The 20,382-nt window shown below is 47.2% G+C and overlaps 1 long non-coding RNA gene across 1 annotated transcript in view; it reads right to left on the bottom strand.

Moving 5' to 3' along the window:
* The window catches only part of LOC135057708 (uncharacterized), a 58,255-nt gene extending 44,282 nt beyond the window's left edge, over window positions 1–13,973 (bottom strand). The window contains exon 1 of the long non-coding RNA XR_010244315.1: window positions 13,810–13,973. This is a non-coding gene — a long non-coding RNA (uncharacterized LOC135057708). The remainder of the gene's footprint in view (window positions 1–13,809) is intronic.
* Between the last annotated feature and the right edge of the window lie 6,409 nt (window positions 13,974–20,382).

The raw sequence follows: 20,382 nt of genomic DNA, 5'->3' as shown, positions 1-20,382 counted from the left end.
GGATGTCATCCAGGGTTCTGACGTGTAAATCAATGAAAGTTCGGCTCCCTGGCTGCAAAAGCAGGGAAGCCAACTTCTTTGTCAGATTGGAAATGTCGGTAGTGGAAGGGATGGTGGCCAAGAAATTTAGAAAGGGACTGATATCCCAGGTGGTACAGTATTGTGGTCATGGGGGCCTAGACAAGAAGATGCCCTTAAGTAGTCTAAGGTATAACCTATTTTCTGTGAGGCCTGGAATGAGGAGGGCCAGGGCCGAGCCATACAAACGAATCATGGCGGAAGCTAGGCCGGACTCACACTTAGTGGCCAGGCTTAGTTGGACTCAGAAATAGGGCCCGAGGATGAACTTTGAGTAGCCCGCCAGGTCATAAACTCATTTATGATGGACTGGTATCTGGTTCTAGCTCTGGGCCTGAACGATGCGTTAATCAAGGCCATGGAAGAGGCTGAAAGAGTAGTGTTGGTTAACAGCCTAGTAATGTCGCTATCCACATGCAATGTGGGAGTTCTTGTTACAGCTCTGGGGTCCCCTGGAAGCAGTCCTTGGATATGCCCAGAGAAAGCTTGGGTCCCTTGCGGCGGAGATTGATTAAGGGGAGCCAAATTCTGGAGGGCAAAACGGGGTATACTAGAATCAGCTGAGACACCCTGTCTATTCTTATTTTGTGGAGGACCTTTAATAGCATAGCGGGGGGAAGGAAATGCATATGGGAGAAAAAGGTCTGTCGAAGGAAAGGACATTGTATCCATGTGAAGGGCTCTCTGCGTCCAGAGTTTGGACACAAAGGTTGGGACCTGTGTGTTTGATGTAGTTACAAACAGATCCACTTGAGGTTGATCGAAGGTCCTCACAATGCTGAGAAAGACGTCTGGTCTCAGAGTTGCTCGATCAAAGGTAAGTCTTTCCCTGGATAAGGAATCGGCTAACTCGTTTAGCTCTCCTGGGACATATGTCACGGAAAGGAGTATGGATCGCTCCGCCGCCCAGTTCCAGATGTCTATTGCTTCTTGGCAGAGATTGAGGGATCGAGTGCCTCCCATTTTGTTTAGGTAAAACACTGCAGTCCTGTTGTCTAGGCAGAGTTGGACTGAGATCTCCCGGGAATTCGGAGGAACTAGTAAGGTAAGGGCTAATCTGGCCGCCCTTAGTTCCAAGAGATTGATGTGAGCTCTTGACTCTTGTATTGACCACTTTCCCCTTACTGCTGTGTCCCTTGTCAAAGCTCCCCAGCCTGTAAGCGACGCATCTGATGTGATAATTATGTCTGGGGGAAGTGGTAGGAGAGGTCTGGGAGGAGGCAGTGGAAGGGCTGTCCAACTGCAGATTTCTTTGAGAACTATGGGAGATAACAGGATTCTGTCTGTCCAACCCCAACCTTGTCGAAGGAGGGCTTAGAGAAGAATCTGAGAATGTCTGCAAACAAGGAGAAACCCTTGATCTAAGGCTCTCATCTTTCCTATGACTCTGGCCAAGTCTTTCATGGAAAATTGGTGTTTGAGTATCTGAGACACAAAGTTTTGAATGTCTGTCCATTTTTCTAGGTGAACAGACATTGATAAAGAAGGGGTATGTAGTAAGAACCCTAGGAAGATGACTGACTGGGATGGTGTTAGTATGGATTTGTCGTAATTTACGGTAAACCCCAGACTCTGGAGTAACGACAGTATGATCATCTAGGTAGATAATACAATGAACTCCCTTCTGATGGAAGTGTGTGACTACTGTCTTTATGAGGCGTGTAAATGTGTAAGGAGCATTGGATAGGCCGAACACCATGATGGTCCACTGATACAGGAAGTCTCTCTCCACAGGAACCTCAAGAGTCTCCTGTGATCGAATGGACTTGAATAGTATGAAAGGCCTCTTTGAGATCTATTTTGATGCAATAGTCATTTTTGGTGAACAGGAAGGGTATGTCTGCCAATCCCTCCATACGGAAGGAACTGGGTTTTATATACTGGTTTAGAGATTTGACATGTAATACTGGTCTGTATTAGAGATGAGCGGGTTCGGTTTCTTTGAATCCGAACCCGCACGAACTTCACTTTTTTTTCCACGGGTCCGAGCGACTCGGATCTTCCCGCCTTGCTCGGTTAACCCGAGCGCGCCCGAACGTCATCATGACGCTGTCGGATTCTCGCGAGGCTCGGATTCTATCGCGAGACTCGGATTCTATATAAGGAGCCGCGCGTCGCCGCCATTTTCACTCGTGCATTGAGATTGATAGGGAGAGGACGTGTCTGGCGTCCTCTCCATTAGAATAGAGATAGATAGATTAGATAGAGAGAGATTGTGCAGAGTCGCAGACAGAGTTAGTTTACCACAGTCAGTGACCAGTGCAGTTGCTAGTTAACTTTTATTTAATATAATATATCCGTTCACTTCTCTCTGCTATATCCGTTCTCTGCCTGAAAAAAAAAACGATACACAGCACAGTCAGTCACACAGTGTGACTCAGTCTGTGTGCACTCAGCTCAGCCCAGTGTGCTGCACAGTCATCAATGTATAAATTAAAAGCTTATAATTAATTGTGGGGGAGACTGGGGAGCACTGCAGGTTGTTAGCAGGAGCCAGGAGTACAATTATATTAATTAACAGTGCACACTTTTGCTGCAGGAGTGGTGACCAGTGCCTGACCACCAGTATAGTATTGTTGTATACTACTAATATCTCTTTAAATATCAACCAGTCTATATTAGCAGCAGACACAGTACAGTGCGGTAGTTCACGGCTGTGGCTACCTCTGTGTCGGCACACGGCAGGCAGTCCGTCCGACCAGAATTGTATTATTTATTATTATATACCCACCACCTAACCGTGGTTTTTTTTTCATTCTTTATACCGTCATAGTGTCATCCTAATTGTTACGAGTATACTACTATCTCTTTATCAACCAGTGTACAGTGCGGTAGTTCACGGCTGTGGCTACCTCTGTGTCGGCACACGGCAGGCAGTCCGTCCGACCAGAATTGTATTATTTATTATTATATACCTACCACCTAACCGTGGTTTTTTTTTCATTCTTTATACCGTCATAGTGTCATCCTAATTGTTACGAGTATACTACTATCTCTTTATCAACCAGTGTACAGTGCGGTAGTTCACGGCTGTGGCTACCTCTGTGTCGGCACACGGCAGGCAGTCCGTCCGACCAGAATTGTATTATTTATTATTATATACCTACCACCTAACCGTGGTTTTTTTTTCATTCTTTATACCGTCATAGTGTCATCCTAATTGTTACGAGTATACTACTATCTCTTTATCAACCAGTGTACAGTGCGGTAGTTCACGGCTGTGGCTACCTCTGTGTCGGCACACGGCAGGCAGTCCGTCCGACCAGAATTGTATTATTTATTATTATATACCTACCACCTAACCGTGGTTTTTTTTTCATTCTTTATACCGTCATAGTGTCATCCTAATTGTTACGAGTATACTACTATCTCTTTATCAACCAGTGTACAGTGCGGTAGTTCACGGCTGTGGCTACCTCTGTGTCGGCACACGGCAGGCAGTCCGTCCGACCAGAATTGTATTATTTATTATTATATACCTACCACCTAACCGTGGTTTTTTTTTCATTCTTTATACCGTCATAGTGTCATCCTAATTGTTACGAGTATACTACTATCTCTTTATCAACCAGTGTACAGTGCGGTAGTTCACGGCTGTGGCTACCTCTGTGTCGGCAGTCGGCAGGCAGTCCGTCCATCCATAATTGTATTATTATTATAATATATACCACCTAACCGTGGTTTTTTTTTCATTCTTTATACCGTCGTCATAGTGTCATACTAGTTGTTACGAGTATACTACTATCTCTTTATCAACCAGTGTACAGTGCGGTAGTTCACGGCTGTGGCTACCTCTGTGTCGGCAGTCGGCAGGCAGTCCGTCCATCCATAATTGTATTATTATTATAATATATACCACCTAACTGTGGTTTTTTTTGCATTCTTTATACCGTCGTCATAGTGTCATACTAGTTGTTACGAGTATACTACTATCTCTTTATCAACCAGTGTACAGTGCGGTAGTTCACGGCTGTGGCTACCTCTGTGTCGGCAGTCGGCAGGCAGTCCGTCCATCCATAATTGTATTATTATTATAATATATACCACCTAACCGTGGTTTTTTTTTCATTCTTTATACCGTCGTCATAGTGTCATACTAGTTGTTACGAGTATACTACTATCTCTTTATCAACCAGTGTACAGTGCGGTAGTTCACGGCTGTGGCTACCTCTGTGTCGGCAGTCGGCAGGCAGTCCGTCCGTCCATAATTGTATTATTATTATAATATATACCACCTAACCGTGGTTTTTTTTTCATTCTTTATACCGTCGTCATAGTGTCATACTAGTTGTTACGAGTATACTACTATCTCTTTATCAACCAGTGTACAGTGCGGTAGTTCACGGCTGTGGCTACCTCTGTGTCGGCAGTCGGCAGGCAGTCCGTCCATCCATAATTGTATTATTATTATAATATATACCACCTAACCGTGGTTTTTTTTTCATTCTTTATACCGTCGTCATAGTGTCATACTAGTTGTTACGAGTATACTACTATCTCTTTATCAACCAGTGTACAGTGCGGTAGTTCACGGCTGTGGCTACCTCTGTGTCGGCAGTCGGCAGGCAGTCCGTCCATCCATAATTGTATTATTATTATAATATATACCACCTAACCGTGGTTTTTTTTTCATTCTTTATACCGTCGTCATAGTGTCATACTAGTTGTTACGAGTATACTACTATCTCTTTATCAACCAGTGTACAGTGCGGTAGTTCACGGCTGTGGCTACCTCTGTGTCGGCAGTCGGCAGGCAGTCCGTCCATCCATAATTGTATTATTATTATAATATATACCACCTAACCGTGGTTTTTTTTTCATTCTTTATACCGTCGTCATAGTGTCATACTAGTTGTTACGAGTATACTACTATCTCTTTATCAACCAGTGTACAGTGCGGTAGTTCACGGCTGTGGCTACCTCTGTGTCGGCAGTCGGCAGGCAGTCCGTCCATCCATAATTGTATTATTATTATAATATATACCACCTAACCGTGGTTTTTTTATACCACCTAACCGTGGCAGTCCGTCCATAATTGTATACTAGTATCCAATCCATCCATCTCCATTGTTTACCTGAGGTGCCTTTTAGTTCTGCCTATAAAATATGGAGAACAAAAAAGTTGAGGTTCCAAAATTAGGGAAAGATCAAGATCCACTTCCACCTCGTGCTGAAGCTGCTGCCACTAGTCATGGCCGAGACGATGAAATGCCAGCAACGTCGTCTGCCAAGGCCGATGCCCAATGTCATAGTACAGAGCATGTCAAATCCAAAACACCAAATATCAGAAAAAAAAGGACTCCAAAACCTAAAATAAAATTGTCGGAGGAGAAGCGTAAACTTGCCAATATGCCATTTACCACACGGAGTGGCAAGGAACGGCTGAGGCCCTGGCCTATGTTCATGGCTAGTGGTTCAGCTTCACATGAGGATGGAAGCACTCAGCCTCTCGCTAGAAAACTGAAAAGACTCAAGCTGGCAAAAGCACCGCAAAGAACTGTGCGTTCTTTGAAATCCCAAATCCACAAGGAGAGTCCAATTGTGTCGTTTGCGATGCCTGACCTTCCCAACACTGGACGTGAAGAGCATGCGCCTTCCACTATTTGCATGCCCCCTGCAAGTGCTGGAAGGAGCACCCGCAGTCCAGTTCCTGATAGTCAGATTGAAGATGTCAGTGTTGAAGTACACCAGGATGAGGAGGATATGGGTGTTGCTGGCGCTGGGGAGGAAATTGACCAGGAGGATTCTGATGGTGAGGTGGTTTGTTTAAGTCAGGCACCCGGGGAGACACCTGTTGTCCGTGGGAGGAATATGGCCGTTGACATGCCAGGTGAAAATACCAAAAAAATCAGCTCTTCGGTGTGGAGGTATTTCACCAGAAATGCGGACAACAGGTGTCAAGCCGTGTGTTCCCTTTGTCAAGCTGTAATAAGTAGGGGTAAGGACGTTAACCACCTCGGAACATCCTCCCTTATACGTCACCTGCAGCGCATTCATAATAAGTCAGTGACAAGTTCAAAAACTTTGGGTGACAGCGGAAGCAGTCCACTGACCAGTAAATCCCTTCCTCTTGTAACCAAGCTCACGCAAACCACCCCACCAACTCCCTCAGTGTCAATTTCCTCCTTCCCCAGGAATGCCAATAGTCCTGCAGGCCATGTCACTGGCAAGTCTGACGAGTCCTCTCCTGCCTGGGATTCCTCCGATGCATCCTTGCGTGTAACGCCTACTGCTGCTGGCGCTGCTGTTGTTGCCGCTGGGAGTCGATGGTCATCCCAGAGGGGAAGTCGTAAGCCCACTTGTACTACTTCCAGTAAGCAATTGACTGTTCAACAGTCCTTTGCGAGGAAGATGAAATATCACAGCAGTCATCCTACTGCAAAGCGGATAACTGAGTCCTTGACAACTATGTTGGTGTTAGACGTGCGTCCGGTATCCGCCGTTAGTTCACAGGGAACTAGACAATTTATTGAGGCAGTGTGCCCCCGTTACCAAATACCATCTAGGTTCCACTTCTCTAGGCAGGCGATACCGAGAATGTACACGGACGTCAGAAAAAGACTCACCAGTCTCCTAAAAAATGCAGTTGTACCCAATGTCCACTTAACCACGGACATGTGGACAAGTGGAGCAGGGCAGGGTCAGGACTATATGACTGTGACAGCCCACTGGGTAGATGTATGGACTCCCGCCGCAAGAACAGCAGCGGCGGCACCAGTAGCAGCATCTCGCAAACGCCAACTCTTTCCTAGGCAGGCTACGCTTTGTATCACCGCTTTCCAGAATACGCACACAGCTGAAAACCTCTTACGGCAACTGAGGAAGATCATCGCGGAATGGCTTACCCCAATTGGACTCTCCTGTGGATTTGTGGCATCGGACAACGCCAGCAATATTGTGTGTGCATTAAATATGGGCAAATTCCAGCACGTCCCATGTTTTGCACATACCTTGAATTTGGTGGTGCAGAATTTTTTAAAAAACGACAGGGGCGTGCAAGAGATGCTGTCGGTGGCCAGAAAAATTGCGGGACACTTTCGGCGTACAGGCACCACGTACAGAAGACTGGAGCACCACCAAAAACTACTGAACCTGCCCTGCCATCATCTGAAGCAAGAAGTGGTAACGAGGTGGAATTCAACCCTCTATATGCTTCAGAGGTTGGAGGAGCAGCAAAAGGCCATTCAAGCCTATACAATTGAGCACGATATAGTAGGTGGAATGCACCTGTCTCAAGTGCAGTGGAGAATGATTTCAACGTTGTGCAAGGTTCTGATGCCCTTTGAACTTGCCACACGTGAAGTCAGTTCAGACACTGCCAGCCTGAGTCAGGTCATTCCCCTCATCAGGCTTTTGCAGAAGAAGCTGGAGGCATTGAAGAAGGAGCTAACACGGAGCGATTCCGCTAGGCATGTGGGACTTGTGGATGCAGCCCTTAATTCGCTTAACAAGGATTCACGGGTGGTCAATCTGTTGAAATCAGAGCACTACATTTTGGCCACCGTGCTCGATCCTAGATTTAAAGCCTACCTTGGATCTCTCTTTCCGGCAGACACAGGTCTGCTGGGGTTGAAAGACCTGCTGGTGACAAAATTGTCAAGTCAAGCGGAACGCGACCTGTCAACATCTCCTCCTTCACATTCTCCCGCAACTGGGGGTGCGAGGAAAAGGCTCAGAATTCCGAGCCCACCCGCTGGCGGTGATGCAGGGCAGTCTGGAGCGACTGCTGATGCTGACATCTGGTCCGGACTGAAGGACCTGCCAACGATTACGGACATGTCGTCTACTGTCACTGCATATGATTCTCTCAACATTGATAGAATGGTGGAGGATTATATGAGTGACCGCATCCAAGTAGGCACGTCACACAGTCCGTACTTATACTGGCAGGAAAAAGAGGCAATTTGGAGGCCCTTGCACAAACTGGCTTTATTCTACCTAAGTTGCCCTCCCACAAGTGTGTACTCCGAAAGAGTGTTTAGTGCCGCCGCTCACCTTGTCAGCAATCGGCGTACGAGGTTACATCCAGAAAATGTGGAGAAGATGATGTTCATTAAAATGAATTATAATCAATTCCTCCGCGGAGACATTGACCAGCAGCAATTGCCTCCACAAAGTACACAGGGAGCTGAGATGGTGGATTCCAGTGGGGACGAATTGATAATCTGTGAGGAGGGGGATGTACACGGTGATATATCGGAGGGTGAAGATGAGGTGGACATCTTGCCTCTGTAGAGCCAGTTTGTGCAAGGAGAGATTAATTGCTTCTTTTTTGGGGGGGGTCCAAACCAACCCGTCATATCAGTCACAGTCGTGTGGCAGACCCTGTCACTGAAATGATGGGTTGGTTAAAGTGTGCATGTCCTGTTTTGTTTATACAACATAAGGGTGGGTGGGAGGGCCCAAGGATAATTCCATCTTGCACCTCTTTTTTCTTTTCTTTTTCTTTGCATCATGTGCTGATTGGGGAGGGTTTTTTGGAAGGGACATCCTGCGTGACACTGCAGTGCCACTCCTAGATGGGCCCGGTGTTTGTGTCGGCCACTAGGGTCGCTAATCTTACTCACACAGCTACCTCATTGCGCCTCTTTTTTTCTTTGCGTCATGTGCTGTTTGGGGAGGGTTTTTTGGAAGGGACATCCTGCGTGACACTGCAGTGCCACTCCTAGATGGGCCCGGTGTTTGTGTCGGCCACTAGGGTCGCTAATCTTACTCACACAGTCAGCTACCTCATTGCGCCTCTTTTTTTCTTTGCGTCATGTGCTGTTTGGGGAGGGTTTTTTGGAAGGGCCATCCTGCGTGACACTGCAGTGCCACTCCTAGATGGGCCCGGTGTTTGTGTCGGCCACTAGGGTCGCTAATCTTACTCACACAGCTACCTCATTGCGCCTCTTTTTTTCTTTGCGTCATGTGCTGTTTGGGGAGGGTTTTTTGGAAGGGCCATCCTGCGTGACACTGCAGTGCCACTCCTAGATGGGCCCGGTGTTTGTGTCGGCCACTAGGGTCGCTAATCTTACTCACACAGCTACCTCATTGCGCCTCTTTTTTTCTTTGCGTCATGTGCTGTTTGGGGAGGGTTTTTTGGAAGGGACATCCTGCGTGACACTGCAGTGCCACTCCTAGATGGGCCCGGTGTTTGTGTCGGCCACTAGGGTCGCTTATCTTACTCACACAGCGACCTCGGTGCAAATTTTAGGACTAAAAATAATATTGTGAGGTGTGAGGTATTCAGAATAGACTGAAAATGAGTGTAAATTATGGTTTTTGAGGTTAATAATACTTTGGGATCAAAATGACCCCCAAATTCTATGATTTAAGCTGTTTTTTAGTGTTTTTGGAAAAAAACACCCGAATCCAAAACACACCCGAATCCGACAAAAATAATTCGGTGAGGTTTTGCCAAAACGCGTTCGAACCCAAAACACGGCCGCGGAACCGAACCCAAAACCAAAACACAAAACCCGAAAAATTTCAGGCGCTCATCTCTAGTCTGTATGAACCGTCCTGTTTCCTGACCAGGAAAAGGTGACTGACCCAACCCTTTTTGGAAGCGTCTGCTAACTCTATTTTGCATTGCTGTAGGGCAAGGGATAGGACACCATCCAATAAAGGACTGGCATTCTTTGAACAGGGAAATATCTGGCGTGGAAATCGGAAAAGGGGAGGGACAGACCTTTCTCCACAATTTTTAGCAACCACCTGTCTGTGGTGATCTGCCTCCAGGAAGCTATTGATTGGCAGAGACAAGGAGGAGGTGGGGAAGGTATGTGGCTTACCGTATCCTCTGTTTCTGGAGTGGTAAACGTTGCCTCTCGCGATTTGTGTCCGGGAGAGGTCTGGGGCCACTTTGCTGGTCTCGGGTCGAACTGCTGGATCCTGCGGTACAACCCTCCTGACGAAAGGGCCGTTTGGAGGTTTGGTGAGCTTTAAGGTCTGCAAAGTATTTGCAGGCTTTATAGCGAACCTTTATTTTGTCTATGAAGTCAGGGCCAAATAGATCAGACTCTGTTAGGTTTGGGACATCCCACTGGCTTAGGAGCTAGATTGGTTAGACCTGCATTAGCTAGCCAGCGGACTCTGCGGGTATTTGTTATAAAATCGAATGTCTGACCTATCATCAGGGTAGCCCTGCTAATTGCTTTTAAAAGGGCCATTTCGGAAGCTACCAGGAAATTTAGGGAGCCCCCTGTGACTCCTTCCTTTTCTGCCTTGTCTAATATGAATAATAAAGGACCAGCAGCGTCCGCCACTTTAAACTGAATTTTCCTTAATAATTTATCAGTAGAATCACTCTGGGCCTTATCCCCAATGAGTGAAGTGAGGGCTGGATCAATTTCCGGGACAAATAGGGCCTCAGTGTCTGGGATGCCAGTGTGATTACGGAGTACCATTTGGTCCTCTTTAACGAGGGCCGTTCTGAAGGCCAATTGAGCGATTTTGTACAGCTGTGAGCGTTCACTCAAAGCCCAGTGAGCAGAATACATTTTTGACGGGGGCAGTTTGCCGGCTAAGGTTACCCGCGCCATTTGCACATCGCTGTGCTCTCCTCTGTGAGAGGATGCGCTAGTCCTAGTTACCTCCTCTGACTCCCAATCTACCGGAGTGTAACTAGTGTCCTTTTTAGATAGGGACGATGTATGGTGGGAACTCACTCCCCTATGAGTGCGCTGCTGCACATACTGCCTGTCGGAGGCAGGAAATATGTGCCGGCCACGGGCGGGTGACAGCGGTCTACTGCGAGTGTCAGAGCTATTCCAAGCACTGGCAATACCTGGGAAGGAGATGTTTTGTCCTGCACAGGCATCTCTTGAAGAAACACGGTCTATGTGTTTCTTTTTTGAGGTGGATTTTTTTAATATCCTGTTAGAAAATGCAGGAGGTGAAGGGGTTTGTGCATCCTGACTGATTTCACCCTCCTCAGAGTATTTCCTGCTGTCTTTCGACCTGGCAAGTTAAAAGTTCTTTTTCTTTTAAAAACAATTTCTTCCTCTGAGGAAGAACTGTCAGCAGACTCCCTCAGCCTGAGCCTGAAGGGCTGCCTGCTTCTTTTGCCACAAGATGGAGACACTAGCAGAGTGCCTGTAGCTGACACAGACACTGTGTCCTCCATCCTGCAGCGCTACAGTAAAATCTAGTCAGGAGGAGGCGTGACTTATCATTTATAGTGTGAGCGCGCGCACGGTCCCAGCGTGCACGCGCGCACGTTCCCAGCGTGCACGCGCGCACGTTCCCAGCGTGCACGCGCGTGGCCAGCGGGCGGGTGCATGTGACGCGCTCATCGGCTATCACGACCCGCGGCACCACGCTGCCACGTTCCCCCCTGGCTGTGTGGAGAAGGTAAGTGAAAGTTTTCTTTCACTTTACCTTCTCCGCGATCGTCGGGAGGCTTGCATCTAACCCACCATCTGTTGCTAGGTGGCAAGCCTCCCGATGAACAAAGAGAGGTCTGCAAGTAGCTGGAGGACAGAGTCAAAGGGTTTAGAGAAAGAAGCTGCTCAGTGAGTGAACCGAGCTAAGCTGTACTACAGAGAGGTGCGGCATGACGCTGTGGAGAGAACACAGAACAGTGTGCCCGTGATACAGAGTGATGACAGAGTGGACAGAAGCGGCAGCGCAGTAACTCTAGTAACCCGGAGGTGACTGGTGAGGTGAGCAAGCAGTGACATCCCCGGCAGGAGAGTGAATGTGGTGCGGCCTGACACATGGAAAACAGCTCTGGTCTCGCAGCTGTGCCATCAGCCGAGACAAGCCCCAGACTTCCGGTCGCAATTGTCAGCGTCTGCAGGCACAGCACCGTGCAGCTACAGAGGTGACCCCGACAGACAGCAGGGCCTCGCACAGCCAGTAGGGATCCTTTCCAGACATTCCAACTGCATGCTCCGCAGAGCCCTTCGCGGAAAGCAGACCACAGGCGTAAGTGACTTGTGATAACTCTGCCCTCTAGAGAAAGGCCTCAGCAGCAGTGAAGCACCACACAAGGGGACCCACTCATTGACTCAGCCACATGGCCAGAGAGCTATACATGAAGGCTGTGTCTTCTTGTGCTGTCTGAATGCATGTCATGAAGTGTGTGTGTGTCAGTAAGTGGTGTCGGTTAGTGTGTGTTTCAGTAAGGGGGGTCTTGGTCGATAAGTGGTGTCTGTCAGTAAGTGGCACCCGTGTCAGTAGGTGTGTTTGTGTTGTGTGTGTCACTAAGGGCTATCGGCTTCAAGTAAGTTGTGTCTGTGTCAGTAAGGGATGTCTGTCAGCAAATATGTATGGTAATGTGCCAATATGTGGTGTCAGTAAGTAGTATCTGTCAGTAAGTGAGTTAGTAAGGGATGTCTGTATCAGTAAGGGGTGTCTGTCACTAAGTGTGTTGGTGTTGTGTGTGTCAGTAACAGGTATTTGTGTCAGTAACGGATGTCTGTCAGCAAGTATGTATTTGTGAATGTGCTGTCTGTGTCCATAAGGGCTTTCTGTCAGTAAGTGGTGTCTGTGTAGGCATTTGTGTCAGTAAGGGGTGTATGTCAGTGTTTGTGTCATTAAGAGGTGTCTGTCAGTAATGTGCATCAGTGACAGTAAGTGTGTCTATGTCAGTGCATCTGTGTCAGTAAGATAGTGTCTGCATCAGTAAGGGGAGTCTGTGTCAGTAAGGCAGTGTGTGTTTATGTGTGCAGCTACGGGGGCAGTGTGTGTGTGTGTGTGTGTGTGTGTGTGTGTGTGTGTGTGTGGCTATGGGGGACAGTGTGTGTGCTTGTGCGTGCGTGTGTGTGTGTGTGTGTGAAATTGCATGCAACTGAGGGAGGGGGTCCCCAAACAGATTTCTTGCTTAAGATCCCAATGAGGTTTAAATCTAGCTCTGTATGTGGGTACAGGGAGTTGCTGTTGCAGGAGGAGGAGTACACACACAGGTGCATAACCAGGAGGGCCCCTGTCTTTACTGCCCCGGGCCCCCCGAAGGCTTAATCCAGCCCTGACTACAAGTACTGTTTGTGCATATTAAGGAGGAATTCAATTACAGCCAGCTCAGTAACCATTGTGCAAGGGAGAGCTAGCAGAATTATAGGACAGCATCAGTTTGTATACACCTACAGAAGTACCATTCTGATCTCCATTGTTAACTTGCATAATTAACCCCTGCATGGACGAGACTGTCTGCAATGACAAATCACCATTAGTGTATTACAGTAACCTAATTTTTCCACATTGAACTATCTAAGGGTCATATAAAGCTGGGGCACAATTTCTACTAATGGAAAGTTAATCTAAAGAACCCAGTATCTAGTATATATGTATATATATATATATATACATACACAGTTTAACTGAACCTCCTATCATCCAACGGTGACTACTCAACCTGAGCCCAGGTAATAGGACACTGACTGCTCTAAGGGGAAAAATATATTGTTATAATACCATTGTTAGTACATAATTTAAATGTTATTACTGGTGTCCTGTCATAATACCGGACAAATTGAAGGATACGTAAGTAAATGATATACATTGCAGTGTTTAATCCGTTGATAGGGAAGATTGTTTACATAGGTCCAATTACTGGAGCTAGTTATCTTGAATATCTTGAGTTGTTGCGTATATGTATCTGCTAAACTTAGTTACTCTGAAGGGTTTAATCCATGACCCAGCGATGTGCCGTGGTGTAGAATATTGATACCAGTGACCCTATTGTGAATGTATATGGTACAACTGAAGTAAGCAATCATTTCTGCCTAAATATATCGTACTTACCTTTGTTGCCATGCTATAATAAAGTGTTACTCAGCTGAGTGTTACCAGTGGCGGATTTAGGGGGGGGGGGGGCACCAAGGCACGTGCCCCCCCTGTCATTTTTAACTGTCTGCACCGCTGAACGCACCCGGCACCCGACATGTCCCCCTCCCCTGTCAGTTGCTGCTGCTGCTCTGCGTGTGTGTTCCTCCTCCTGATTGGCTCCCTGGTGAAATGTGACCTGCAGTCAGGGCAGACTGCAGAGGAGCCGAGCAGGAGGAGGAACACAGATCCAGGCCGCGGCTGAGGGACAGTGCACCGCCTCCGCCCGCCGCCACTGAGGGACAGCGCACCGCCGCTGAGGGACAGTGCGCCGCCGCCGCCCGCCGCCGCTGAGGGACAGTGCACCGCCGCCGCCCGCTGCCGCTGAGGGACAGCGCACCGCCGACCCTGAGGGACAGCACACAGGAACAGTGCACAGCAGCGCAAGGGTACGGGAGAGCAGCCGCCAACCGAGCAAGAAGACGACGCCTGCCTGACTGGCCCTGCCTTCTGCTGGTGAGCGGTCTTTTGTTGGAGGGGGGAGTGGGGGTTACCCGGGGGGGGGGGGAGAATAGTTCTGCTGCCTGCTGTGAGTGGTCTTTTGTTGGAGGGGGGAGTGGGGGTTACCCGGGGGGGGGGGGGAGAGAATAGTTTTGCTGCCTGCTGTGAGTGGTCTTTTGTTGGAGTGGGGAGTGGGGGTTACCCGGGGGGGGGGGGGGAGAATAGTTCTGCTGCCTGCTGTGAGCGGTCTTTTGCTGGGTGGGGAGTGGGGGTGGCCTGGGGAGGGAGAATGGTGCTGCTGTGAGCACTTTGAGTATGGTTGATTCTATATCGGAGTGGGAGAAGGGACCTTATGACGTACTTAGGGAAGGAGACACGTCACCAGGGGGAGGAGCTACGGGTGAACAGAGTACCCGAAAGGTACCTTTGCGAGCTCGCTTCGCTCGCCATGCTTCGGGCTTGGTGGCTCGCTTCGCTCGCCACCTGATTACTAAAGGTAATAGTTGGTGGCGTGGATAGTAGAGGAACTATCCCGCTGGCATAGCTCCTCCCCCTTGTGTCGTGGCTCCTTCCCCTGATGGAAAAGGTCTCTTAGCCCACTTGATTCTAGCATCTACCCTTTGAGCACATTGAGCACTTGACCACACACCCTCACACAGTTGGTCATACCCACTAAAACTTGGTCACACCCACTCCACTTCTGACTCCACCCCTCCTTGATAGCACAACCACTTATGGTGCCCCCCCTGTAATTTTTTTCTGGATCCGCCCCTGAGTGTTACTCTATCACAGCATCAACTGTGTTGATTTACCTTTATTGCTCCTCTGATCTATCGGAAAGGATAGCCAGCGTGTGAGCTGAACTGATCGACAAAGTGTGGGAATCACGGATATTGACGGTGAATCCCTCTGCACACTCATACATACTTGCCCATCCTAGCCCCGGGTGCAACACACACATTTGGACCAAATGGCAAAACTGGCTTCTACATGGCCAACTTTGCTTATATACTGTATACAAATCCCAGGTTGTAAATAAATAGCTTAATGTATATTGTGCTCTTCTACAAAGAAATGGGTTTGGATCATAGGGTCGACAGTAACTAGGTCAACAGTCATAAGGTCGACCACTATTGGTCGACAGTGACTAGTCGACGTGGTCATTAGGTCAACATGAACAAGGTTTCATTTTTGGGGGGTTGTTTCTTTGTAAAGTAAACGGGAACACCAATTAGTGCACCATGTCCCCTCGCTTCACTCGCTGTGCTTTGGGCAAGGTGCCTCGCTTCGTTACCGCTGCGCTTGACACAGGTTACTATTCCCAATCATAGTCCATGTGGATTGGAAAGTATGAAAATGTTAAAATTTTTTGAAAAACTCATGTCAACCTTGACCTTGCACATGTGACCTTGCACCTAAGTGCAGTCGACCTAAAGACCGGATCCCCAAAGAAATAGCCTTATAAGTGCCTCTGAAGTGCCACCAAATACTGGAAACAGTTCTGTATTTTGAGTGTGCCTTGTTTGGTAGATGTTTGATCCTTGTTTGTCTCTGTTGCAACTTACAGACTAGTCCACTGAGAAAGAAATTTATGTCCTAAATGCAGCGGATTCTTGGCACCCTTTCCAAGGAAACCTGTGCAGAAGTCAGTAGGAGTGGTGACCTGGTTGGCCAATAGGAAGCTATGTATCCACACAGTCACCTACCCCATTTCTCCCTGCCTATACTCCAACTTGGCATTTGGACACCAGATGATTGCCTACTCGCAAATGTTTTGTTTTTCAAAGTAGCTCATAAATTTCATATTTCCATATACAGTAAAATTTAATAAGCATAAATTTGGATTGCTCAATCTCATACTGTAGTTTATTAAAATATACAATAAACTTAATTAAACAAAAATATGTCATACAAATCAACCTGAATTGTAGATTCAGAGGGATATTCAGAGTTGTTAGCAAACCAAAAACATTAGCAATTGGGCAAAACCATGCTGCACTGCATATGGGGCAGATGTAACATGTACAGAGAGATTTATATTAGGGTGGGGTGTGTACAAACTGCAGTGTAGTGTAGTGCAGTGTAAAAATAAAGCAGCCAGAATGCGTTGGGTATGTTATCCCGGCGATCAGAATACCGACACTGGGATGTCGACTGCTAGAATGCCGGCTGGGGGGTGAGTGCAACGAAGACCCTTGCGGGCTTGGTGGCTCGCCACAGGCTCTATTCCCACTCTATAGGTGTCATGGACACCTACGAGTGGGAATATCCCTTGGGCAGCTGCCGGCATTCTGGCGGTCGGGATCCAGACCACCGGGATATTAACTACACCCCACACACCATGCACAGAAACAATATTACCCACCCAAAACTAAATCTCTCTGCACATGTTACATCTGCCCCACCTGCACTGCAACATGGTTTTGCCCAATTGCTAACTGTCTTGGTTTGCTAACAACTCTGAATAACCCCCTCAATACAGAAACATTTAATCTGAACATATACACAGTATGCTGTACATGGATGATACCAGTTTCAAATGTAAGAGTCATGCAGAAAATTGAGCTCATACTGTACTTTATGTTTAAAAAGTGGGACATTATATTGGAGTAAGAACACATAGTAAATTATTTGGAAAAGAATTAAAAGTCACTGGCTGTAATTCCAGAAAGGGATTGAATAAATTCAAGATGTCAAATCCGCTGCAATAATGAAAAGAGCATAAAGGTAGGAAATCCCTTCACATCAATAAAATAATCTTCTGCTAAAATCACAAGTAGGGCATTGGATATGAAAAAGTCAACCGGAAAATTCCATGTTATTTAGTTACGCCTTGCAAAATTTATTTTCTCTGGGGTGTTCAGTACATGGATGTATCCTTTAAACATTTAGCAATCAATGAAGCATAATTGACATATGAACAATCAATAAATAATATATTCTCCCGAAATGCAAAAACAAATCAAAACTATCATTAAAGCTCAATTCCCAAAATGGATCTAAGTCAGCAACTTTCTCTTGTTTTGTTAATTGTGTATATGTGTCAATTCACAATGTCTTACGTCCTTGCGGCTCAACACTTACTGATAACTGCTCCAAGGGGGCCGGGCTGGGGGTTGGGGTGGACTTGTAGACACAGCAAATGTATAGTAAGAGCATTTCACTGTAAAATGCACCCCAAGATGGGGATCCAAGAGGCACAAACATGCCCATTTGGAGGGTAGAATTTACGGGTACTTGACCCCAGGTGCAAGTTGTGAGATGACGATGACTGTCACTAGCAGTGGCGGATTTTACCTATGGGCTGCAGGACTGCAGCTCCCCCCCCATCCCCTTCCCCAGGTAAAATTCACCACCCCTCTCAGTGTCAGTGAGCCACTGGCTTCACTGTGACTGGTAATTAATTCCTATTGGAAATCCTACCTGTCAGTTGCAGACACACAAGGCAGTCCCATTGGGAGATGTTTCCTCTCTCTGGGACTGCCAGACCTGGCTGCGATAAGCAGAGAGCTGGCTTCCTGTAGGAAGCCACTTCCTGCTTTTGGCGCAGCCTAATCCGATCCAGCTTCTATGGGCTGCAGGCGATGCAGTCTATAGAAGTCGGGGATTTGTGCATGAGCAGTTGCACTGCAGCATCTGTGCATGCGATGGTTCCAGCACTTGCCAGATCCATTGCACAGGTGCCGTACCCGGGGCTGGGGGTTTGCGGCAGGGGCGGATTGGTCCACCGGGATACCGGGTGAGATTGCCAGTGGGCCAGCCCCATAGCACCTTTGGCCTTTCGCACTGCACTGCAGGCCGGCAGTAGTGCACTTCCTGCCCCAAGAGATGAGACAGTAGCAGCGCTAGTGTGGCTCTGGTTGTGGATGCTTAGAGACTCAGCAGGGGGCGGAGCTATGTGGGACTCTGCGGGGGCGAAGCTACATGGGACTCAGGCACCTAATTGCTGCTGGTGTCAGATGATCAGAACTCAGGAGTAGCTATTGCAGATCCAGGGCCTGCCTTGATTGGGACTGCACTGCACTCTGCTCAGTGTTTCTTTCTAAGGTACACTGGTACAGTAAGAGGGAGTGGAGGGAAAGGTGTATCCATGTGACTTGTGTGGTACTGACTGTGACTTGTATGTGAACCTGTGTGTGTTACTGACTTGTATGTGTTCATCTGTGTGTGTTTCTTGAATGCAAGCTTGTGTGTGTGTGTAACTTGACTTGTATGTGAGCTTCTGTGTGTGTGTGTGTGTGTGTGTGTGTGTGTGTTTGTTTGTGTGTGTGTGTGTGTGTGTGTGTGTAACTTGTATGTGAGCTTATGTGTGTGTGTAATTTGTATGTGAGCTTGTCGGTGTAACTTGTATGTGAACTTGTGTGTGTGTTTCTTGAATGCAAGCTTGTGTGTGTGTGTGTGTGTGTGTGTGTGTGTGTGTGTGTGTGTGTGTAAATTGTATGTGAACTTATGTGTGTGTAATTTGTATGTGAGCTTGTGTTTGTAATTTGTATGTGAGCTTGTGTGTGTGACTTGCATGTGAGCTTCTCTGTGTGTAACTTGTATGTGACCTTGTGTGTGTGTGTGTGTGTGTGTGTGTGTGTGTGTGTGTGTGTGTGTGTGTGTGACTTGTTCGTGAACTTCTGTATTTGTGTAATTTGTATGTGAGCTTCTGTGTGGCTTGCATGTTTGCTTCTGTGTGTGTGACTTCTATGTGAGCTTCTGTGTGTGTGATTTGTATGTGAGCTTCTGTGTGTGTGATTTGTATGTGAGCTTCTGTGTGTGTGATTTGTATGTGAGCTTCTGTGTGTGTGACTTGTATGTGTGTGTATATGTGTCTGGCATGTGAGCTTCTGTGAGTGTTCGTGTGCATGCAGTGGTAGAACTAATGGCGATGCGGGCGTGGGTCCATGGTGATGAAGGGACCCGCTGCCGGGTAGACTTTGCTAGTCTGATGATAGCTGAAATGCATTAAGTATTTATTTGCTAACTTTCCAGAATTGCACATGTATTAAAGCTCCTCTATCCCTTTCTCAACTTTTTGGGTGACCTCACCTAACCCCAGACACTTACATTGGGAAGCGGGATTATACAGAGCTAGACCTGTGATTTCCACCGGTATGAAACTGCAGCTTAAGCTGGGTACACACTGGTAGATATATCTGCACATCAATGCATCTGCGAGAAAAACTACCAAGGTACGATGGCGCTGACAATTGTTGTGGATCCTCAAGCTGCTGAATAAAAGGGCTAGTTAGACCCTTATTAGAAACAGAAAAAGATAAAAACAATTCAGCGCTAGTAACTGGTTAGATATATAAAATAAGAAATTTATTTAGAACATAAACCATCAATTTCGTGCACATTAGCATATAATTACTGTTGCAACAGATAAAAATTGATAAAAAATACCAAGATTAAAAATAGGGCAAAAATCAACACTGCTGAATTTTGTGAAAATTTCTTGAAATGCTGGGTATATAGCAAGAAGCCTTACCCTAGGGAAATTTTGTACGTTGTTACCAGTTCACTGTAATGAGTCCTCCAATAGGTTAGCTCTCCTTGGAAATGGAGATCCTCTCACTGGTTTGCTTGTCCCATGCTGGTACTGGTAGAGGGAATGAACCGTAGCAAGGTCCTGATGTTGGTACCTTCCCAGAAATTGCCCCAAAGGGGTCACCGTTCCCAGTAGATGGATTACAGGCAGATCTCGCAGTTTGAAAGTCCCAGTCTTATCACCAACGCGTTTCGCTGGGACTTTCAAACTGCGAGATCTGCCTGTAATCCATCTACTGGGAACGGTGACCCCTTTGGGGCAATTTCTGGGAAGGTAACAACATCAGGACCTTGCTACGGTTCATTCCCTCTACCAGTACCAGCACGGGACAAGCAAACCAGTGAGAGGATCTCCATTTCCAAGGAGTGCTAACCTATTGGAGGATTCATTACAGTGAACTGGTAACACCGTACAAAATTTCCCTAGGATAAGGCTTCTTGCTATATACTAGGGATGTGCACTTGAAATTTTTCGGGTTTTGTGTTTTGGTTTTGGGTTCGGTTCCGTGGCCGTGT

The sequence above is a fragment of the Pseudophryne corroboree genome, chromosome 3 (assembly GCF_028390025.1).
Source record: "Pseudophryne corroboree isolate aPseCor3 chromosome 3, aPseCor3.hap2, whole genome shotgun sequence".
Taxonomy (NCBI): domain Eukaryota; kingdom Metazoa; phylum Chordata; class Amphibia; order Anura; family Myobatrachidae; genus Pseudophryne; species Pseudophryne corroboree.
The sequence above is the reverse complement of the archived record's forward strand: the minus strand, read 5'-3'. Positions and strand labels throughout refer to the sequence as shown.